At 35.9% G+C, this 25486-nt stretch overlaps 1 long non-coding RNA gene across 3 annotated transcripts in view; it reads right to left on the bottom strand.

The window, feature by feature from the left end:
- LOC137223216 (uncharacterized) overlaps nt 1–25486 on the bottom strand; it is a 322264-nt gene that overhangs the window by 190329 nt on the left and 106449 nt on the right. The gene's annotated exons all lie outside the window — the stretch shown is intronic.

Genomic DNA, 25486 nt, shown 5'->3' with positions numbered 1-25486 from the left:
CATTAGAAAGGACAATCCCTTAGGCACACACAGAGCCAGAATTAATGTTTGTTCAAATCTGACAGAGTGTAACGCCTCATACTTCATGGTGAATGAATCAGTAGAGTATCCAGAAGTGTTTTCTCTCAGTAGTGCGGCAAGTTAGCCACTGACTAAATTGTGTTATGGTCATGTTTGTCAAAGCTTAAGAGCAAGAACTGAAAGAATCAAGCTGTTTTCAAGTACCACAACATAAATGCACAAATATTTGGAAATATTTATAGGATTGCAAAACATCCAGAATCTGACAAGTTAAAATTCACAATGTCTGGCATCAGATTAAAAATTAAAAGTCATGCAAAGAAGTGATCATAATGAAAAAACTCAATAAATTGAATCCAAAACAAATATGACACAAATAATAGCATATACAAACATATTAAAATTATTATAACTGTATTCAATATGTTCAAGAAGCTAGAGAAAAACTTGACATGTTAAGTAGAGATATGGAAGATAAATTCTTTAAAAGGACCCAAATTGCATTTCTAGAGGTGAAAACAATGTCTGAAATGAAAATACAATTGGTGGGATGAACAGAGTAGATATTGCCAAAGAAGAGAGTAGTGAGCTTGAAGACACAGCCAAGAAAAGAAAAAGCTATCCAAAAGTACTAGTACTAGAACTAAACATTACTCATACTAAACAAGAAGTAAATCATATCACTTGAAGATAGACTGGGATAAGCCAAAAATATATACTATAAACACCAATGCAACTATGGAAATGACACAACAAAGAGTTATAAGTAACAATAAAACAAAGGCAATAAATTTGAATCATTAAATAATCTCTATTAAAGTAAAAGAAAGCAGAGGAGAAGGGGAAAGGGAAAAAAAATAATGAACGGGGAAAAAAAAAGCAAAATAGCAGAATTAACCCTAACCATATCAATGCAAATGACCTAGGACCTAAACATTACAATAGCAAAGATTGGCAAATTAGACAGAAAAAGACCCAACTACATGCTTCTCACAAGAAATACCTTGTATATATAAAGATACACTAGGTTGAAAGTAAAAGGATAAGAAAAAATATACCAGGATAACACTAATCAAAGGCATGCTGAAGTGGTTCTATTAATATCAAAGTAAATTTCAGAGCAAACAATATCACCAGGGATAAAAAAAGATCATTCTACAATGACAAAGAAGTCTATTCATTCAAAGGACACACCTATCCTAAACATTTATTAACCTAACAACAGAGTTGCAAACACAAAAACTGATAGAACTGCAAGGAAAAATAGGCAATTCTACAATTACAGAAGGCGATTTCAACTCTCCTCTTTCAATAACTGATAGAACAAGTAGACAGAAAATCATTAAGGATACAGAAGATGAACACTATAAACAAAATTGGTGTACTTAGCATTAATAGAGCACTCCACCTAAAAATAGCAGAATAGGCCTTCTTTTCAAGTGCACATGGATCATTTACAAGTCATATAAGATATACTGTCTAATCACAAACAGATTAAATTAGAAATGTATAAAAGAAAAATATCTGGAAAACTCTCAAATAACAAACTTCATGGGTCAAAGAAGAAATCAAAAGAGAAATTATAAAGTATTTTGAATTGAATGAGAATGAAAAATACAATATCAAAATCTATGGGATGTTTCTAAAGCAGTACTTGGAGGGAAATGTATAGCACTAAATGTCTATTAAAATAGAAGGTTTCAAATCAATGACCTCAAGTTCCTCAGTAAAGGAAGAGCAAATTAAAACCAAAGTAATTTAAAATAAATAATAAAAATCAGAGCAGATATCAATTGAAAAGAAAACAGAAAATCAATGCTTTTCAAAGTGCTTCTTTAGGAAGACCAATAAAATTAATAAATCTCTAACAAGACTAATGGGAAACAAAAAAGAGATACCACAAATTGCTAGTGTCAGGAATGACAGAATCAACTTCACTGCAGATTCTGCACATATTAAAAGTATAATAAGGGAATAGTATAATAACTTTATTCCAGTGGATTTGACATCTTAGATTAAATGGATAAATTCCTTGAAAGGCACAACCTACTAAAGCTCCCTCAAGGAAAAACAGATAATCCCAATATTACAATATCAATTAAGAATGGAATTTTTAGTTAAAAACCTTGACACTAAAATATCCCCCATCCAGATGGCTTCACTGAGGAATTTTAACAAATATTTTAAAAGGACATAATACCAATTCTATATAAACTCTTCCAGAAACCTGAAGAGGAATACATATTCCTAAACATATTGTGTAAGGCCAGCATTTCGTTAATACCAAAACCAAAAAAGTGTACTTCAAGAAAAGAATAATATAGACCAATATCCTTCATGAACACAGACCCAAAAATCCTTAATAAAATTTTAGCAAATAAAATCCATCAATATATAAATACACCATGAGAGACTAGAGTTTATCCTAGTAAAGCAAGTTTGTTTTAAACTTTGAAAATCAATGTAATTCATCATATTTGTAGAATAAAAAAGAAAAATTATATCATATTTCAATAAATGCAGAAAAACTATTTGACAAGCTCTAACATTTATTCCTAACAAAAACTCTCGTAAAAGGGAACTACCTCAACCTGACAGAGGGCATCTATGAAAAACCTGTAGCTAAAACTTTAAATAATGGTGAAAGACTGAATGGTTTCCCTCTAAGATCAAGATCAAGGCAAGAAGTCCACTGTACAAAACTGTACTAGAGGTTCTAACCAGTGAAATGAGGCAATAAAAATAAATTAAAAGCATAGACTGTAAAGGAAGAAGCACTGTCTTTATTCACAGACAATATGATCAACCATGTAGAAAGTCAATGAAATCTTTAATAATAAAATTAAGTGAGTTTAGTATTAAAGGTTGAAGGATACAAGATCGATACACAAAAAACAACTGTATTTATGTCCACTCACAATGATCAAAGGAAAATTAATATAAATACACAATATAATTTACAAAAGCAACAAAAATATAAATACTTAGGGGAAATCTGAAAAAAGATGTATATAACTTGTATACTGAACATAAAATATTGCTGAGAGAAATTAAAGAAGACTTAAGTAAGTGGGAAAATTCACTGTATTCATGGATCAAAAGATTCAATATCATTAAGATGTCAATTCTGCCAAAATTTATTTATAACACAATCCCAATCAAAATCCTAGCAAAGTCTCTTGTAAAAATTGACCAGCTCATTTCAAATTCATTTAGAAATACAGAGGACCTAAGACAGTCAAAACAACATTGAAAAAGACCAAGTACAAAGGACTAATATACTACCTGAAACTTATCATAATGTGATAACACTGAAGAAAGTGATTATAGACAAACAGATAAACGCAAGGGAATACAGAGTCCAGAAATAGACCCACATATATATGGTTCTATAATTTTTGACAAATATACAGAGGCAATTCAGTGGAAAGGATAATCTTTTCAACAAATGATGCTGAAACAATTTAATATCCATATGCATAAAAACAAAAGAATATGCAACCAAATCTTGAATCTTGTACAAAAATTAGTTCACAATGGATCACAGATATCAACATAAAACTTAAAACTACAAAACTTCTAGAGGAAAATAAGAGAATATCTTTGTAAGCTTGAGTTATGCAAAGAATTTTTAGCTATGACACTAAAAGCACAATCCATAATGAGAAAAATTGATAAATTACATTTCAAGAAAATTTTAAATTTCTGCTCTGCCTAAGACAGCATTAAGAGAGTGAAAAGACAGACCACAGACAAAGAGAAAATATTTGCAAATCATATAATTATATTCGAAATATAAACATAACTCACAACACTCCATACTAAGAAAACAAGCAAGCGATTTTTTTAACGGGCAAAAGATTTGAACAACCAGCTCACCGAAGAGATACAAATTGCAAATTAGTACATGAATAGATGCTCAATATCATTAGTCACCAGGAAAATGCAAAGCAAAACTATCATATGATACCACTCTACATCTATTTGAATACTGAAATTAAAGAGACTAATCTTTCCAAGTCTTGGTGAGGAGGCAAAGCAATTGGAATTATCATTTACTGTTGATGGGAATGTGTAATAGTAACCACTTTGGAAAACTGTATGCAGTTTCTTAAAATGTTAAACATATACATAACTCATGACCTAGCCATTGGGCTCCTATGTATTTACCAAAATGAAAGAATATGTTTATTCAAAGATTTAAATACAAATGTTCATAGCAATTTTATTTGTACAGCTAAAGAGTAGAAACAGTCCATATGCCAATCAACACGTGAATGGAGAAATACAATGTGATATATCCACACAGTAGAATGCTGCTTAGTGTTAAAAAGGGGATAAACTATTATACACACAACAACACTGATGAAAATTGAAATAATTATGCTAAGTGAAAGAAGATAAACAAGAGTACATAATATACGGTTCTATTTATATAAAATTCTAGAATTTTCAAACTATTTATAATAACAGAAAATAGATGGGGGTTGGGAGGAGAAAAGAGAGGAATTTCAAAGGGGCACAATGAAAGTTTTTAGATATGGATATGTACATTATCTTGATTACATGATGGTTTCACAAATGTTTACATATGTTAAAACCTACCAAACTGTACCCTTGCAATATGTATAGTTTATTATACCAATTAAGCCTCAGAAGAGTTGGTTTAAAAATATTCAACCTTCTTAATCATCAGAGAAATACACTTTAAAACCAAAATGAGGTATCACTACACACTCACTAGAATGTCTAAATAAGGATAATAGTACCAAGTGTTGGTGATGATATGTAGCCACTAGAACCATCATATATTGCTCTGAGAACCTAAATGTTACAATCACTTTAGAAACCAGTTTGACAATTTCTTTAAAAAGGTAAATGTACACCTATCATGTGACCTAGGAATTACACTCATATGTGGAAATAAGTGTTTACACAAAGACTTCTTCTCAAATATTCATAGAAACCTTATTTGAAATAGCCTCAAACTACAAACATCCCAAATGCACATCAACATGGGAATGGATAAAGAAATTATGGTATGCCATAAAATGTAATACTACTCGGCAATAAAATGGAACTAGCTACTTATAGGCACAATGACATGTTAGACTCTCTAAAAAATTATGCCACATGAAGGAAACCAAACCAAAAATAGTACATACGAATGACACCACTTTATGAAATTCCGGTACAAGCAAAACTAGTTTATAGCGATGTAAAGTAGATCAGAAGTTGCTTGCAGCCAGGGATGTAGGTATCGTCTAAAAGAGGGTAAAAGGGAACTTACTGGTGTGATGGAGCTGTTTGATATCTCAGCCCTGATGTGGTCATGCATATGTTTGCCAAAACTCATCACAATTTAAAAAGGGTGAATTTATTGTATCTAAGTTATGCTTCAATAAAATTGATTTTAAAATAATTTTCACAAATCAACTATTTTCTAGGAAAATATACACTACCAAAATTAAAGATGTAGGAAACTTGAATAAAGTAATTGCTATGGAAGAAATTAAATCTGTGAACAATTTTATGAAACTGAAACCTTTAAGATACTGAAAACTTTACAAGAAAATATTGTAAATGATCAAAATGGAGGACAAAGAATTTTAGAAAATCAGAAAAAAAGATATTTTTAGGTTTCCAAAGATTTAATTTCCACAGACAGTTTTATGGTTAAATTCTTTCAATCTTTTGAGGAATTGATCATGTATGTTCCATAGCAGAGGAAAACAGAATTCATTTAATGATGTCCATAAGAACGATAAAATTAAAACTGATAAGATACCAAATCCATGTAAAACTATGGAACAAAACTCTACACTGATCAAATAAGATGACTTAAAAGAATTCAAAGATGGTTCAATATATTATATTGTTTCATCCACAAATAAGCAAAAACAGAAAAACTATATATTCTCCTAAATCAATGGCCAAAAAAGCATTTGATAAAGAGATAAAGTTCTGACTTAAACATTTTAAACTAAAATTAAACAGCTTATTTATTAATATGTTGAAGAAGTAAATTGTAAATTAAAGATGTCATTTTACATAATGGAAAACCAGTAAAAATGTTCCCATTCAAGTTAAGAACATATAAGGATACAGCTTATAAACACTGTCATGGAAATTCTAATCAGTGCAATGCTACAAGAAAAGTAAGTAAGAGGTATGAATACCAGAAAGGCAGAAACAAACAAACCTTTTTGGAGTATAACATGTGTTAAAGAAAACACCAATAGAGTCACTAGAAAAATGTACGAAAGCAATAAAAGAGTTCAATAAGACGGTCACTTATCAACTACATATACTAACATTCAAGGGTTTTCCAACATATCAACAGAAACCACTTTAAAACATCCTATTTTCAGTAGTAATGAAAAATATTAAATACCTAGAAATAACTTTAACAAGATATATGTGGAACTCATAAAAGTTTCCTGAGGAAAATATTAAAATAATTAATTAAATATGCATGGATAGCAAGGCTGGATTTTTACAGTGTTTGAATTTTTCCATATTAAATTATAAATATAATCTAATTTTTAAAAATCTCCATGTGGTGTCTTATTTTTGTTTTGCACACTGTATTTTGTTTTGTTTTTTGGAACTTGAAAAAATTGTTCTAAAGATCATATGAAGTAACAAACTTTCAAAACTAGCTAAATTTTTTTAAAAAAGAGTAATAATAATGAATATGTTCAGTGATGGAAAACAATAATTTAGATATTTTTTTCGTATGATAATAGACAAATTAACGAAACCAAAAGCCCAGAAACAGATGAAAATACACATGCACTTAATAAATTAAAAAGGTAGAAGTTTAAGTTGTTGGGAGGGAAAGGTGAGTACCACGTAGATAAGCAGTCAAGAAATAGTTCTGGTTTTATCTGCTATTTGGATAAAATAAAGTTAGAGCAGTTAATTTTACATGCACTAAAAAAGTAAATGTAATAATGTAAACATAATATTACCAGAAAAATATGTAGGTAGACATTTATCTGATTTCCAGTTGGAAAAATGGATAGTTGTGACCAAGTAAAAATTGAAAACTTCTACATGTCAAAGTTACCTAAACCAAAATATAAAGGAAAGTAACAATTTAAGAAATACTCTAGTACATATCATGAATAAAGGGTTAACCTATTATTTAGCTCTGACAAGTTAATTAACAAATACATTCACATTGAGAGGATGAAAAAGGAGAACATTTCATTCATTCAAAAAGAAATCCAAGTAGACAAAAAATATAAAAATATTCAAACTTATTAGTGATGAGTGAAATAAAACATCAAATTGACAATATTTGTCTCTCCCAGCTGGATAACATTTGTCTCCTATCACAATGGCAAAAATTTTAAATAATAATACCAGTATTAGTAAGAGTATCAATTTTTATATTCTGCTGGTAGGAATATATACTGACATATTCTTTTAATATTCCAATTGAGCAACATAAACTGCAAAATATAAATAATTTCATATTCTTCGAGCTCCATCAGACTTGCACATTTTTGTTTATGGATGTACATTATCCCTGTGTTTATAGTAGTGACTAAGTGGAAACAACCTAGATACCCTAGATCATAGTACACTAATAATGATAAATACTGGTAGACCAAAAGAAGTCATGTTGCAGAAGAGCATATGTTCATGAAAATATTCAAATATTATACTGAATACTATATTTGGTATGATTCCAAAATTATGAAGATATATGCCTGGGGCAAAAAGAAAAAAAAAAGCCTTGACGTCCACCAAAATTTTATGTATTTCTTTCTGTGTGCTAAGGCTAAAGGTGACTGTACTTTTCTTCTCACTTTTCCAACACTTCTTACATTTTTTATACTAAAGAATTACTTTTATAAACAGAAATTATTTTTTATGATTATAAAAGTAATTTTTCTCTTCCTTTTAGTCAAAAGATTGCACCAAACATCCTTCCTGGCTCCAGCCAGTTTGTGATGTTCCCTCCGTCTGCTTCTCCTCACACCCTGGGCAGGACATAAATCTGTCTCCCCATCTACGTTGAGAACTCTGTGAGGGAAAGGGCTATGACCTGTGCACTGAGGCACCCCATGAGTGCTGAGAGGCTGAAACAGACCGGCAGAAAAGACAAAAGTCAATGCAGGAAATGAAGAGGGGTACTAGAAGAGAGTTGAGGTAGGAGAAGTAGATTTTTACCCCACCTTACCCCCATAAGCATAGGTAACTATAAACATATATTATGTTTGCCTTCTTTTTCTCCCTCCACCTGTATAAGAATAAGAGCCAGTTATGTTTCCCAATCACTTAGTAGTACTTATAACACTGGTACTCAGACCACACCTTTCACAGCCACATGGATATTATTATATTTAACTACACCAATTCTAATCCCTTGATAGTAAGAGGCAGCGGAGTACAATGATAAAGAAGCTCTTTGGGGTCAGAATTTCTGGGGCAAACGCTGGCTCCACCTCTTATTAGCTATATAACCTTGAACGAATTGCTTAAGTTCTCTGTGCCTGTTTCCCCGTGTATTGGGTTGGCCACAAAGTTCTTACAGAAAAACCCGAATGAACTTTTCGGCCAACCCAATATAATAAGGTTGTTATTAGGATTTAATGAGTTTCTACGTGCGGTAGCCTATAATAAAGGGCTACATACGGTGCTGGTAAAGTGAAAACATAAAGACTGTATTACCCAGGACACGTAGCAGATACACTTTTTGGTTAATATCTATTGCAGACATGACACCAGAATCAGTGAGTCCTTTGTCAGACATGTGTATGGTTGACTACCCTGTCCTGACAAAGTATTCATAATCTTTCATTGAAAAAACATATTTAAGAAATTAATCCAAATAGATTTTCGAGGCTTTCAGTTTTCACATAAGCACTAAAAAGTCAACCTCATTCTTGCTGTAACTTGCTTTAGACGCCAAATCCGAACAACACAGAAAACTATTAATAGATGTTATTCCAATGAGAGACTTTTACAGTTAACATCTAATCATTCTTCATCGAAGTACGACTTCATCAAACTACAACTTTACTATTCTTTTCAGTTCCATAACTCCAACAAATGACAGTTTAAGATTGTAGACATAAACAGTTAAAGACTTCTTTCTAGTTCCTTACTTCTACAATGTATTTGCAAACTTATAATTTCTAAATTCATTCAACTATAAAGATCAAAGAGAGGTGACAGATTTCCATGTCTGATGCTTGCACCCGCTCTGCCTCCTTCTCTGTGGGTTCATGTTTGTGTATGTGTGTGTGTGTGACCAACGGGTCCTGTTTGTCAATAGAGAAACAGTGTTTAGAGGAAAACCTGGTGTGAAAACTGGGTCAGAGGCACAAAATGACATGTTTATGACAAGGCACAAACTGTTGTTTTATCTAACCTGCGAGATTTTGTTTGTCTTTCCAGCCTCAGTGGAATCTATTCAATATTAAATGCCAAAAAAGCCCCCTATGACACTGTGGAAAACTCATCCTATCTCAATAGTGGCAGAATCAGTGGCTCAGAGAAGCCCAAATGGGCCAAGGTAAAGCATGACAGCTGCAGCTGCAAAAGAGAGGGAGAAAGACAGAGAGAGGGGATGCACTTCCTTTCTCTAAGTGCAAAGAGCCAGCAATGGCTCCTAAACACAGCCGACCCTTCTGGCAGCACTTCTGCATATAAGGTGTGCAAAACAGTTGCCTGTAGGCTTATTTTAAAAAAAAATTGAAAGAAAGATTAAGTGAGCCTCTGAAGGGAAGGAAAAAAAAAGACATTTAATTATGTCATAGAGCTAAGGAAATAAGAGGTTTCCAGTTCCACCTCTATTGCTAAATCAAATTTAATGTTAAAACGAGAATTGTCAATTTCAATGTCAAAAGAGTTCCATTCACTACGGGTTTGTTTTTCCCACTTTGAATCTATTATGGATGTTGGGTTTTATGCCTTCTGAAGAAAACTTCAAGTTTAGAGTGAAACTAGCCCTATATATAAACATATTCAAAATAAGAATATGTAGGAAAATCCCCAAGTATCTAAGATTTCCTAAATACTGTCATTAATTATAACATACTGGGCAGCCACCAGACACATAGAACTATTCCAGGAACAATGTAATGAGATTTGACAGGTGTCTCCAAACAAAAATCAAGCATAGGGTTTAAATATTTCAAGTAAACCTTCTACTTTTTCTTCCCTAAATTACCTCAATTATCACATCAACTGTTCACTTATATTTGTGATGACAACTCAAATTGTACAGTTTGAACTAAGGTACCAGGAAATCTCCTTTTGGAATAAAAAAAGAAAAACAAATGAATAAAAATAAAAAACCTCTACCATTAGCTACACCATCACCACCTCCAACAGTTTCGTAAGAAGAACAAAAATACTAATATCAATAAGTAATGGTATTTAAGATCCAATGTCTTTAAAAATTCTAAACATGTTATGGATATCACGACAGAATGGAAGTGGATTGGTTATTACGAATTTCTCTGAAATTCCTAGTTATAATTGAGACCATCTTATTAAAAGGATGTTAACTAATTGCAATATCTTTGTAATATCTTAGAAGAAATTAAAAGTCAACATTATTGATGTAAGTATTCATATCCATGTGCTCCTATTCTTTGCTTTTTTGAGACGTGGTGAGTTTAGGGAGAATTTCCCGATGCCACTTTCAGGCACATTTGATCTCCTAGAGAGGAATCTATATTATACCTCCATGAGGCATGTCTGTGGGGATGGAAGAGAGGGCAAGAGGGTGACTTGAGATAATCATTGCTAAAATGTTTTATTTGCACATGATAATTTCTCCTTTCATAAATATCAGCAAATATGCTTCTCTCCCCTGTCCCTCTCCCTTTCTCTCAGGATATCAGGCAGATAAGAGTTATCAGTAAAGGTCATCTTCAATTTCTGTACAGAAATGATCTGTCTCTGGTATGTAATAAACATTTATCCATGCCTTTATTAGCTATATTGAAGCTGACAGTTCTGTTAAACCATTTTCTTTCATTTTGCTAGGTCATGACGGTTAATGCTGCTAAAAAATCTCATCACTGCTTTTGATCACTGTATTGTCTTCCCTGTATTATCAGAAGTTTTTGAAGGTAAGCACTGGCTGGAATGACCTATTATAGTTACAGCCCGTTGAGTCTCTGTTTTTTTTTTTTTTTTCCTCTTTTCCTCACAATAAAAAAGAAAAGGAGTGCAAAGAATAAATTTTCCTCAGAAGGTTATATTTAGTTGCTTAGATGACATATTCAGTCAACTCTCAATTATCCACAGTAAAAGGGAACTAAAGTATCAAATGTAAATGAAAACCACACATAATCCAAAATCTTCATTTTGGCTAAATATTTTACCAGGGTATTCTCAGGATCTAAAAAGACAACTTCACATTTTACTCAAATCCCTTTCTCATCTCCAGGGGTCAGTTCTCAGGAAGTAGCCAGATGAAGCAAAAGCAATAGCAAGAAGAAAACATCCCCAGACAACTGATGTGTGCAATGGAAAAACATGATGGAGGGTGCAGTTTGCACCTGGGCCTTTCCACCTTTCTTTCATCCATGCCACATAAGCTCTCCTCTCGTTCAAAGAAATGTGTAAGAAATGTCTGCTTTTGAGAAATGAAAAACAACAAAATAGCCATGAAAATATCTGCCTTTGTTAATGGATTAAAGATCTTATAAAACTTGCCAAACGAAGGTTGGTTGTCAATTTCAAGGAAATACAGTTCAGACAGATTAAGAAAGAAACTTTCTAAAAATTCCAACACGTTTCCTTTCAGTTAAACAACTATTTATTGGGTTCTTATTGCATGCCAGGCACTATGGGAAATTCTGGCAATACAAAAATATGAATGACTCATTTCAGCTCTCATGTAGCTCATAAGGAAGAAGTCACAAAAATAGATATTTAAAATTGACAGAGTAATATTAAAGCACAGAGAAGAAGCATCTTCCCCAGCTAGGGTGATCACACCGAATCTGCAAGGGCCAGCACAGTTATCCAGGTGAAGAAGCAAGAGTCAGGGGAAGGGCACGGCAGGCAAAGGGAACAGTGTGAGCAAAGGCACAGTTGTGTGACACAGTTCAGTGTATTCATAGAACTGGGGATCTCCAGGTTGTCAGCACAGCAATCATAATCACGGAGGATAAGAAAGGGAAGGAAAAGGCAATTGATGAAACTGGAAACCTGGGAAAGTTCAAATCTTTGGAGGCTGTGTAAGAAACTTAAATTAATAGTTCTTCCAAGATCATTTACATGCAATAAAGTAACAACCAACATGACCCTCAATTCCATTATCTATTTATTCTTTCTTTTAGTTAGTCAATAACATTTTTTAGCATTTATTACATGCCAGGCACTGTTCTAGGTGCCAGTGGTACAGTGGGGAACAGAACCACGTCCTGGACTCATGGTGTGTTCATTCTGATGGGGAGAGAAAGACACAAAACAACAACAAAAACAACAAATTACGTCAGGCAGTGGTAACATGTCAAAGCCTATTTATTAGTATTTTTCTTCTGGCTGCACTACATGGCATATGGGATCTTAGCTCCCCGACCACAGATCAAACCCATGCCCCCTGCAATGGAAGCGTGGAGTCTTAACCACTGGACTGCCAGGGAAGTCCCTCAAAGCCTATTTAAACTCTAGTCTCTAAAAATAAAGTAAGGCTGAATAAAGAGGATAGGGATGTGAGGTGAGGGAACGGGGAGCGTGGTGAGCTGTTTTATATAGAACAGTCAAGGCAAGTACTCCCTGAGATGGTGATATTTGAGCAAAGACCTAAAGGAAATGTACTTGAGGGAATTGCTTTTAAAGCAGAGCTGATCACACAAGGAGAGATCCTGCAAGGAGAGTGCACTTGGCAAGCTGAAAGGAAAGCAAAGGGGCCAGTTTAGAGAAGAGAATGTCGGGGAAGAGGGATGTAATGCAGAGAGGTGCAGATTACTACTGCGTGCGGGGCTTTTCAAAGTTTTTGAATCATAAGCTTAAATAATACATTTTACATAGTGACAAATATATGTGTTTTAGAGAGAGAGATTGAAATACAGATATTTTTAAAGTTTCAGGAAACAATATTATGTGCAGTACACTCTGCTCTTTTCAATTCTACTTCATCTTTTAAGAAGTTCTGGTCACAATTCATTTAATTTATCTTTTAACCTATTAACAGGTCACACACACAGTGGGGAAAACACTGAAGCAGGGTCATGTAGTCTAGTTTAAAAAAAAAAATGTTCTTTTTAAGGTACCCAAGACCTAGCCCAGTGCCAGGCACACAGGCATCCTAATACTGTTTGTTGAATGAATTCATGAATGAATGAATGAATGAAAATAATTAGAACTTATTTACAAGGCTCAAAGTCTGAAGACTTCAAATTAGGCATTTCAATTCCAAAACGAAACTCTAATAACTGCATGATCTTCAGATCATTGCTAGTGGACAGAATGTACTCAGAATTTAACAGAAATCAATGTCAGTCACTTCTAAAAGTGGACAAAGTTTTCTCAAAAAGGTCATTTACTGGAGGTAAGAGGAGAGTCCTTACAATTTATTTTTTCATTTTCTGGAATCCAAATTATTTTTTCTGAATAAAATATAATAAAGATTGGGCTTCCCTGGTGGCGCAGTGGTTGAGAGTCCGCCTGCCGATGCAGGGGACACAGGTTTGTGCCCCAGTCCGGGAAGATCCCACATGCCGCAGAGTGGCTGGGCCCGTGAGCCATGCGTCCGGAGCCTGTGCTCTGCAACGGGAGAGGCCACAACAGTGAGAGGCCCACATACCACAAAAAAAAAAAAAAAAATATATATATATATATATATATATATATATATATATAAAATTAAGATAAAGTAAGTTGAGAGAATGTCCCCAATGATATTAATTGCTGTTTTCACGGAAATTGATTTCTTCTTACCCTAATGTGACTTCCAACAGAGGATTACAAAATCTTTAGATACAAGTGTGATAATGTGCCAGAATTTCTGACTAGCACTTTTGACTTTTTTTTAAAGAATTGTATGTGAAGGGAACAACATTCCTCATGAAGTTAGCTGTGTATGTTTTCTTTTTTTTTTAATTGAAATATAGTTGATTTACAATGTTGTGTTAGTTTCAGGTGTACAGCACAGTGATTCAATTATATATATGTATGTGTGTGTGTGTGTGTGTGTGTGTGTGTGTGCATATTCTTTTTCAGATTCTTTTCTCTTATAGGTTATTACAAAATATTGAGTATAGTTCCCTGTGCTATACTGTAGGTCCTTGCTGGTTATCTACTTTATATACAGTCGTGTGTATTGTTTTGTAAAAGAACTAGTTCAGAAAATCTTATCTTTATTCTGTAGAATAATAAGAATTGCTAAAATTTACACAGTGCCAGGCTCTGTTTGAAGCATTTTGCATATAAATATTAATTCATTAAATCCTAACAATAGCCCTATGGGAGAAGTACAGTTACTATCCCTAAAACTGGAAACTGAGGCACAGAGAGATAAAACAACTTACCATGTGCCATGCACTGCAACATCCTATTTAATCTACGTAACGGTCTTATTTTAAAAATAACGTAACTGAGGCATAGGGAGGTATAAGTTGCTTCTGTCACAACTACTAATTGGTGGAGCTGGGACTGAGTCCAGGGCAATCAGCTTCAGAGTCCACACCCCTGGAGGCCATGTCATTCTGCCTCCTTTAGCTGTAATGTCTGGGCCAAGTCAGCACTGTAAAATACAGTGATGCCAAGTGAGACTTTAAGGAAATTGTGAGCTCCTCAGGAGAAACCCGTGGCCCTGCTATATATATTCAGCATCAATCATTAGATAACAATTTTAATATCCTTACCACCAAGGACTTAGCAAATGTAACTTATGGAAATTTTATCTTATACTTTCCCCATCAAATTCTCTACTAGAACTTTTAAATTACCTTGAGCCTGAATTAATTCAAGTATTAATGTCTCTCTGCATTTGTTTTTTATTTTGTTTTGTTTTGTTTTTCCTTCCTTCTTACTTCCCTGAGACCCAAGTTTGGACCACTGTGCCTTTAAAAATTAAAAATGCAAATATTACATGGGATAGTCTATTTGTCTATTTCACATCTCGCTTTTAAAATTGATGATTATATAATTTTGGGTGTTCATAGAGAGATGCAGCTATCCAGACACATGTATATATCAGCATTTATAGCTATTAAAAAGGAAGAATTTCCCTTAAGTTTCCTTCAGCTGTTTGCTTGTCCAGCACTTTATACACACACATACAAGGAAAGAGTAGGGTGTTTCCCTTGATGGTCTGCTCCTTAAACTAAACTACATTCTTTGTCATCATGATAACAATTATATCATTGTTCAGGACACATTTCCTAAAGAGCCTTTGTTCTCCATAGGGACTCAGCATAAATATACCAATAATAATAATTCATGGTCAAATGCTCTATCACCCCAACTTGGAAATGAAAGTTGGTAATGATAACTCTTTTCACCATTCTGAGTACAAATGGAAACAATAGAAGTGCACAGAATACCACAGTGCCCTCTGACCTTCATGCGTGAGGTCACAGGACTCCAAAACAAGAAGTAAGACCCTTGTGGTCATGGGAATCTTAAAGCGACATTTCAAACCACAACCTGGCACTTCTTAATGAGTTCACATTGCTTAAACTCTGCTCCAGGGTATGGTCAAAAGAAAACCATCCTTTTATCAACTGGTAAAGCCTTCAAATTCCTAAAATAAATTCAGCAACTGAAAAAAAATAAGTCACTGAAATATCCACTTTCCCGAGGTGATGTGGTTGGTATTTTAAGCCAGACATTTTTCTGTGAGAGCTTCCCACTGTTTGGATCGTAATGAATAAAAACAAAGCACCAAATGCTTAACAGCTCTACTAATATTTCTTGTTCTTTTCAAAAGTAGGTCTTGGAGACAACCCATGATAATCAAAAACCACATGGTGGTCAGGTTGCCCTAATTTGACACTACACTCTGCTACATCCATAACCTTGGATAAGCCCAATTTCACAGTCTAAATCAGTTTTACAAAGAAGAAAGTGTATTAATCTTTTCCTTTCCTTTTCTCTCTCAGAAATACCCTAGAGCTCACCATAACAACTACCCTCCAAATGTTTGTTATAGTACGATGTTACGGTATAAAAATATAACAAAATCTTTCATGCGATACAGACGAAGACAAATCCTCCTTATAGTATATTCTGTACCATACTATGCCAAGATAGAGCTGAGCTCATGAGTCTATTTTCAAATGATAATGTCTTAAAGACCTCAGGAAGGTTATCTCCTGCATTGATAGCAGGAAAAATACAAGAGTAGGAATTACATGAAAGAATACTCTGTCTCTTCTACTTAGTATCTTTAACATGACAGCTTCACATCCTGATACTGAGCAGAAATTTAGAAAAAAAGTTAAATCCACTGAAGAAAAAAAAAAAAAAGAAAAAGAAAAAAGTGTATCCAGCCACAAAGTATAAAACAAACAGAACGGGGCATCAGCATGTGGCAACTCCAATATATCTAGTCTCCATCACTTAGAGGGTATGTCGTCCCTAATTTTCAGGAAGAGACAAGGAGTCAATAAGAAGAAAAACTATTGATCTACCAACAAGTTTAATACAATCTTGAAGTAAATTCTGTTCAAAACCCAGAAGCCTCCCTCCGTGTAATAGTTAAATTACTGACTCCCATGCAAAACAAAAATCCTGCCCTTAGGCCATTATCAGCATGATCCTGTATTTGAAGTCTTACAGGCTGTTCAAGGGACAACCCTGATCGTTTGGCCAAAGGGAAACAACACATCGAGTAGCTCAATACAGGCCAAGCAAAATGGAGCCTCCCAGTGTGAGAATATTAAATTATTATGGCTGCAACAGGGGGCCCAATTGTTAGTGGCCCCCTCCCACTTATGGCCTTGCTCCTCTCTTCCCCGCAGTGAGTGTACATTGTCATACCTAATATCCAAATGCTTTGATAATAATAAGGTTGTCAAGATAATAGCAGGAAACTTTCAGTAGAAACTCCACTTTCAAAAGCCAGCCGTGTTGTCCCAATGGTTCTTCCTAAGAAGATGCCTTCAAAAAGCAAATTTTTTCCCATTCAAAAATCAGAACAAGGCTCCTATTACATGTAAATACACACATACACAGGGTCTACGTTTAGAACAAATGTACATCAGCAAGTCAGTACTACAAATGATCAAGAGAAAGAATGCTACGGGAGAGAGAGTGCCCAAGAAAACTGGCAGGATAAGAAACAGGGCAGCAGAATAGGACGAACCTTTCTTAATCTAACATTCTGTTTGGGGCAGGGAGGGTGTTTTTCCCCTATCCAAGAGATTTAAGTGGATGCACGAAGGAGGCAAGATCTTAAATCAGGGAATAGCTCGCCCATATGGGCATTATTGATGGCACCTTGTTAGAAGAAGCAGTTTGGGTTTCTTTATCTCCTTTCATTTGCACAACATTCCAATCAATAGACCCAGTGAGGTGGGGTGTAATGCGGTTTTTTGGAAGAACACTAGTATTGTTCACATGTTCAATATCTGTGCTTCTTAAGGTTGATTCAGGAAACCTTGCCCTTTTGTCCCAATAAAATAATGGCTTTAAGGAAATGCTACCCTTTGGCTTTCTTTCCTCAGTCAATGCTATTTGGTCTACAGCCATTTTAAATAAAAAGTTTCAATGGATTGAAAAAAAGCAGCAGCTGGAGACTAAAGCCCTGCAGGTGGCTGCTGATAAATACAGTATTGTAACTTGCTGGCATGAGCCCTCTCAAAGTGTTCTGAATACAGGTCAAAAGGCTTGACAAATTCAGAAGTCAATTTTAAATTATAATCTACATGCAAGTAAATTTTACCCATGCCACCCATTAGGATTTCTTTTTTCTTTCCCTGGTTACATAGGAATAGATAGAATTTCATTCACATTTTACATAGAATTATATCAGCGTATTCATTTGCGTCACGGAAATGCAGAGTTATTCCAGGGATTTTTCCAGCTTAAAACAATGGCAGCCATTTTTTTTAAGAAGGGATAACCTATTTTTTTTAACTATATATATATGAGAACATCCTTTAAGTATACTTTTTCTCCTTGGGGCTAGCAGGTTGTTTTAAACCATGGGAAGAAACGCACTATAGAAAGATAAAGAACTGCTTATTTCCACTTTGACATCATTTGGGACCAGCAGGTACTCTTCCTCTATTCGTCTCATTTGGCCACATTTGCTCTATGGCTCTTTGTCCTCTAGCACTTATGTTTCTCATTTTCACAGAATTAATTAGTAATTGCCTGTATATTTCTTCAGAAGTATTGTCTTTTTCATATATTTGCCCTATCTCCATATTTAAGTTTTAGATTTCCCAACATCAAGGATCAGGTCTTTATCGACTTTTGGCATTTCCCCAAAGCAAGCCTTTCTCTATTCAATGTGAATGTTTAATAAAAATAATAGACAGTTTATAAAGAAGAAATAAGATCCAAGAAGGCTATAGAACAACTTCCTAACGTGGTCTATTTTTTTTTTTTTTTTTGCAGAAATGTAGTCAGAGGAGGAGAGCTATGTTATATAATTTTGAAGTGTTTGGTTTTTAAATGAAGATTATGTTTTCTTTTATAATAAAATCACAATAAAATAAAATAATTTTTAAAGAAAAAAGACGGAAGATCTGAAGAAGCACATTAGCTCTCACCTTGAGTGATCCAATTCAAATACACTATCACTTTATTAATCAACAGCACAAATGAGGTGCAGAGATGGAGATGAAAAATTTTTATAGACCTTGCTGCAATGTGGGAAATGAGGAGTATATATCTTCTAATCTGAACCTTGACTTAACCTATGCAACTAGAGAAAAGAAATGGTATTTCCTAAAAGGAAATGGAATATCATCTCACCATCCTCCATCTACTAATATTAGGATTCATTCATTCAACAGATTTTTTTGAACATCTACTCTATGTCAGGCACTTTTCTGGGCACTGAAGATACACCAGTGAATAAAATAGGTAAATATCACTATCATCACTGAATTACATTCTAGTTTGGGTAAACAGACACTAAACAAGAAAATCTTGAATAGGTCATGTGGTGATAAGTACCTTGGGAAAAAAAACAGAGAAGGGAAATTGGGACTCATTGGGTGGTAAGGACGGTTGCAGCTTCACAGACAAGGCAGACATAGAGGGAGATGACATGAGAGAGGTAGGATGGACCAGAACACATAGGGACCAGTGTGCTCTATGTGTTAATAAGCTTGGATTCTTTTTTAAGTAGTAAAAGAACTCACTGGATACCTTTAGGCAGCAAATAATGGGATCTTATTTCCACTTGAGAAAAATCATTCTGTGGCATGAGAGAAGTGGTACAAGAATAGAGACAGGAAGAGGTCCAGGTTGGAAATAGAAGTTTGAGAAACAACACAGTTAAAATGTATTTATATAAAAAAAGGATATATATATGTATAACTGAATCACTTTGCTGTGCAAGAGAAATTCACACAGCATTGTAAATCAACTATACATCAATAAAAACATTTTTAAAATAAATAAAAATAAAAATGCATTTAAAGTCATGGGACTACCTGAGACCACCTCAAGAAAAAGAATACACTGAGTAGAAAGGAGGGCCGAGAACAGAACCTGTGAATGTATAAAGGTCTCAAAGAGGAAGCAGTTGGGATTTGTCTGACACCCTGGCTCTCAAGCCAATGAACCTAATACTCACGTAGGAGAAGCCTCCATACCTGGATGCTGCCTATGAAACAAAAGCCCCCTTCCCATCTGTGTGGAGCTGAAGCAAGAATGGCATGGATAATGCTTTTCCAGTGCTAATATTTGCACTGAAGAGACACCACGGACAGGGAATACATGCTTGGGTTTCTTGACCCAAGAGAGTCTGGTGATTCTTAGGTGAAAGCCTAGATCAGATGTTCTGTTTGAAGAAGATGGACTCAAAGGGCTCAGAGACACAAGTAGGAGTAGGAAGAGAAGGATAATTATGAAGGGAAGAAAAGAGGCAAGAGAGAGGAGGAGAAGGGAAGAGCAGAAAAGAAAACCAGCACTAATTTCAGAAAAGAGTATGGCTTAAGGGCAATGTTATGTCACAGGGTATACAGTAGGTGATTTTTGGTGGTATGTAGATTCTGAAAAATATTTACGTATCTTATAGTTATCTTTTGGCAATTAAATTGATTAGTTTTGTTTTACACTTGTAGGAGTGAGATAACATTTCCTATTTTAAAAAATTTATTCAAGGAAAAAATAGGCAATCAGTTTAAGGGAAAAAATATACTAAGTTCTTAATCTCCAGAATCCCCAGATCTCTCATCAATACAATGGGATATAACCTGTCTTTCAAGGCTGCTATGATAACTAGCAATAAGTGTATATCTAGTACAATGCCTGGCAGGTTCTCAATAATAATTAACAATTATTACTATTACTATTTTAAGTACCTAGCATGTGCCAAGTGTAATAAAAATTATTTTATTAATGGAAACATAGAAAAGTAAAAAAATAAAGGCAAAACAAATCTGGAGAAACAATCATATTACAAGATTTAGCAAAAAGAAAAGAGTGAGGTGGTCATTAATGATAGTGAATTAAAGCAAAAACTGAAGTTAGAAAATAAAAAGTTGATTAGAAGAAATTAGGGTGGGACTTCCCTGGTGGTTCAGTGGTTAAGAATCTGCCTGCTAATGCAGTGGACACGGGTTCAATCCCTAGTCCAGGAAGATCCCACATGCCACGGAGCAACTAAGCCCGTGAGCCACAACTACTGAGCCTGCGCGGCACAACTTCTGAAGCCTGCACACCCTAGAGCCCGTGGGCCACAACTACTAAGTCCACACACTGCAACTACTGAAGCCCGTGTGCCCTAGGGCCTGAGTGCCACAACTACTGAGCCCATGCACTGCAACTACTGAAGCCTGCGCGCTCTAGGGCCCACGTGCCGCAACTACTGAGCCCATGTGCTGCAACTACTGAAGCCCACGTGCCTAGAGCCCATGCTCTGCAACAAGAGAAGCCACCACAATGAGAAGTCCGTGCACTGCAACAAAGAGTAGCCCCCGCTCGCTGCAACTAGAGAAAGCCCGCGTGCAGCAACAAAGATCCAATGCAACCAAAAAAATAAATAAAATTTTTTTTTTTAAAAAAAGAAGAAACTAGGGAGATAGGAATCAAATTCGGAGTCCGGTACTGTAGAAAACAAGATGGTGGCCTGATTTTGAGATGGAGCTGAAGGACCCAAGGTGAGGCTCGACTCATCAGGTTGCTAAGCAAAGAAGAGAAGAGGGTCTTGACCTGGAGACCATGGTGGGCTCTGGGAGACCCCTGAAACCACTAAAACTGGGTGGTGAAATATTATGTATGCAAGTATAGGAGCAAGCATTTTTCTAAATAGAGGGTCCATGTCTCCCATCAGATTTTCAGAGATTTGTGGCCTCAAATTTTTAAGTATTTCTGACTGAGCTAGATCTATTAGTCAACTGAAAACATCTGGAAGCTGTTTTTCTATATAGGTGCTATTCCAAGTTTGCCAAGTATTGGAATGGTGTTGTACTTAAAAAGCCTGGGGAAGAGGGGCCAAGTGTTGAGCTGAACCCATAATGGGCAAGTCCCAGATTCATCACCATTATTTTCCAAAGTGGATTTCTGTTAAGCTATGGTCAGACCTGCTCTAGGCCTGATGGACAGAGAAGCAATTAGTATATGAAAACATGTAGCTATAGCATGGCAAGATATTCCTTAGATGACAATGACATTGATCCTTGAATAGTGACATTCTAAGCATTAGAGATGGCAGTGAGCATGCCCTTCTGAGATCCTGCCTCCACCAGGTGGCCTTGACCACCAAACTCTTGGATGTACCCCTGGAGGAAACGGGGAGACCAAGGGGAACTATATTCAGGCACTCATCCACCTAATCTCATTGCTCCGTTTGCACTGCTTCTTTCCTGGTTCAATAATCAACTGAAATTACCAGCAACCTTAAACCAAATCTAAGTCATCTTCATACTAGCCCTTCCTTAGGGAACAGAGTCAGCCAGCCCCAAGCAGCTCTTTGGAGACTGCACTCGATCTATTTTATCACAACTTAGTACTCTCATAAATATTTCATAAATATCTGTAATTCTAAAAGCAAACTTAGAGTTTAGCACTTCAGCTGAAAAATCAATAGCAGTTATTTCAATAATTGTAGCTCATCCTGAAAAAGATTTTCTTTGTTAATTTCTCTAAACAGAGAAGCAAAAGAAAATGGCTCTCCCAAAAAGAGACGCCAATTCAAGGGAAAAATGTAAATTTCAGAATATACTTTCAAATATCTGTCTTTCCTAACTATTCCTAAACATTTATAAAATTTCCCCCTACTATATTTTACATGTTTTAAAGGTGAGAAAAAAAAAATGATGAAGAATGTGTTTCCCATGGTTGAAAGGATGCCACAATGCAAGTTCTACTAGGAACTCAACAGAAACTCCTCAGTAACAAAGATTTTGAGCACCAAGAGAAATTACAAAATAAAACAATTAAAAATGGATCCACCGAATAAATTAATAGATAAATAAATAATTCAACCAATAATGACTTTAAGTGTTGATTTTTTTCAAATGGAGGCTCAGCTTCCATTTCTAGTAAAAAAAAAAAAAAAAGATGCTTTCCTGGCTAAGGGAAACAACAGTAACCAAAAACCCCACAAAACCATATTTAATTAAGGTCAGCATGACTAGCTCTTGAAATTCTGGTTTCTCGAAGATGAAGATCCTTACCTCAAGAACTAAGAGAAAGAGATTCCCAGCAGACATTGTTAGCGTATTTTTTAAGAACAACTTTAGTTTTGTATATAAATGTGACTTTCTCATCTTAGAACATACATTTTTCTCTCAATTTGTTCAGTTTACAGCTAAGAACAAAACAGGAGGTCAAGTATAGTAATGGGTAAGAAAAGTATAAAGGAATATATTTCACAGTGACAAATCAAGCAGATATTTAGAGTCACATACATATCAATTCTTCTTAGGGGAATATAAAACAGTGACATTTTCCATTAGCAATTTTCTTCCACCCAGGCGGAGCACTTAGGAACCACTAGTACTTGGTAACCTACAGTGAAATGCACATTGGAGGTGTGTCCTCCGCTGAAAAGAATCTCCTTTCTTTCTCTGAAGTTACTCTTTCACAGAGCTGAGGGGAGGCTCAGAGAGGTGCAGTGTGGGACAGAGAAAGGGAAAAAACCCTTTCTTCACACTCGTGCTGCTCTGAATGCGGACCATCTGTGCCCCCAGCTGGAGCACCGGCAATGGTCTGGCACTTGAACCACACCATATTTACAGATCTAAACACAAATGGCTACTGCCTGATTGTTTCATGATTCATTAGTCAGACAAGCTCTCCTCTCCCGCCAGCACAGCTGTTACAGAGTAAACCTTTGTCACTTAATAGGCCTGATTATTACTTTCCATCAAAGGTATTGATCTGTGTCACCTCTACTTAAGGGAAAGGGGGAGAAGAAAATGGGGGAATAAAATGTGCCAGGAAAACAGGAACATGAAGAAGAAGGAGGGCAAGAGAGGGACTTTAGATGGGATGAGTGACACTGGCTTCCTCCCTTGCTCTCTCCTGTGTGACCTGGATATCTGGATCCGTGTCTTTGGCTGCCGGCCGTAACTGACTTTCTCAGAAAGGGGAGCCATACCTCACACAGTGTGCAGCCCTGAGCCCCCAGACCACTGCGGTCACAGACCCTGACCACACAGATCACTGTTCAATGACGGGCACACGGTGAACTGAACCAGAGATCGTATCAATTAATGAGCCAAGCCAGTGTGCAGATCAAGTACAGGCTCCAGAGGGAATTTTTATAGCTCCTTTAATTATCTCCTTTTGTTTAACAAATAAAGTGAAGCTATAACCCTAGGCTGTTCCCTGACCGTGAGGCACAGCGTCCACCCAGGTGGAGAGGTGCTCCTGTCTAGCTACCAGGCAGGCACGGCAGGGCAGAGCGCTGGCTGGGGATGCTGAATGCCAGCTTGGCACCCCGGCCAGTGCTCTGCTTCTCTCTCACCTCTTTTTACCACTTCCCTCACTTTTTCCTTTCTTCCAGAAACCCAAAGGAACAAAAAGTGAGAGGATTTTCTAGGAGGGGAAAGACAAAGAAAGGCTATCAGAAATTACACCGACTCAGTAAAAACCAAGGTAAAGACTCCCACCAACATTACCACCGAAGCAAGAATTTTAGAAAAGGAGACCAGAGATCATCGATCTAATCTTCGGATCTGCCTATAAGCAAAGGAAGCCCAGACAGGTTTAGAAGCTTCTTCCTACTACCCGGTTTTTTGGGTGGGACAGCTGAGTCTAAAAGAAAAGTCCTCTGCTAACCTATTCAGAGCTCTTTCCATTCCACCAGCCAGCCCTCCAATACCAAAATCTCAACTCAGACAGGGATTGTTTTAACTAATATTTTGCCTCCTACAGCCTGATAGAAGATAAGATCATAAAAGAATGAGACCTTTGATCAGAACTTGTGGAATCATCCTCAATACAGTCACACTTTTGTAAACTATATCCATATCATAGAAGAACAGTATTTTACTTTATATAGTACACATATGTGTATGCATAGATATCACACACAAGTAACCCAGTGCATGCATCCATGCAAATGGGCCTTGCTCTTACAACCACTTAACAGCTCCAGTCCTCTGAGATTCCAGCATAGGCTGGCTGCCTTCCCTTTGTCTCCATAACACTCACTGTAATTGTTACCCAAATCTAGTATATTAATGAGACCTTTATTATTCCTTTTCCCCATGTCACCCTCCAATTGCAAGCACATGTCATTCCAGTTCACAAAAGGTCAACAGCCTTGCTAAGCCCATACTGTTTGTTTTCTGGTGCTCAGCATAGATGATGGATTGACAAGCCTAGACATTGGGACCCTCCATTGAGTGACCGTCAATCGAAGCAAAAGACAATGTTCACCCCGCCAATTCAGTCCATTCAGAATTAAAGGGGATGGGCAGAACTTGGTTTGCTTAAGTTCCTTTCTTAAGATACTGCTAATGAGTAGAGCACTGAGAAATATCTGAATGGGCTGGGGCCCTAGGGAGCTGAACAAGCCCATTTCATACTTATTTTATTCTCAGTAGGCCCTTGGCCAAGGGTAGGATGCTAATGGCTTGAGATCGCTTCTGACTCAGCCCAGATTTTAATCAGCAAACTGGCAATGCAAGACCCCTTGTCCCATTTCCATGTCTATAGTTCTCCAGGTGGTTTAATTGTTCCACTTGATATCCATGTCCAGGGCCATCGAGTCATCTCCCCTTCCTCATTCCCAGTTACCAAATGGCATTGGGAAATTTTACTCGTCGGAGCAGCATGTTCATGACGCATGCAGTGTATGTTTGGGTCCTCATAAAAAAGAAGTTTAACAGAAATCATAACCTTAATT

This window comes from Pseudorca crassidens, chromosome 4, assembly GCF_039906515.1.
Source record: "Pseudorca crassidens isolate mPseCra1 chromosome 4, mPseCra1.hap1, whole genome shotgun sequence".
Classification (NCBI taxonomy): Eukaryota; Metazoa; Chordata; class Mammalia; order Artiodactyla; family Delphinidae; genus Pseudorca; species Pseudorca crassidens.
This window is presented reverse-complemented; position numbering and strand designations above follow the sequence as displayed.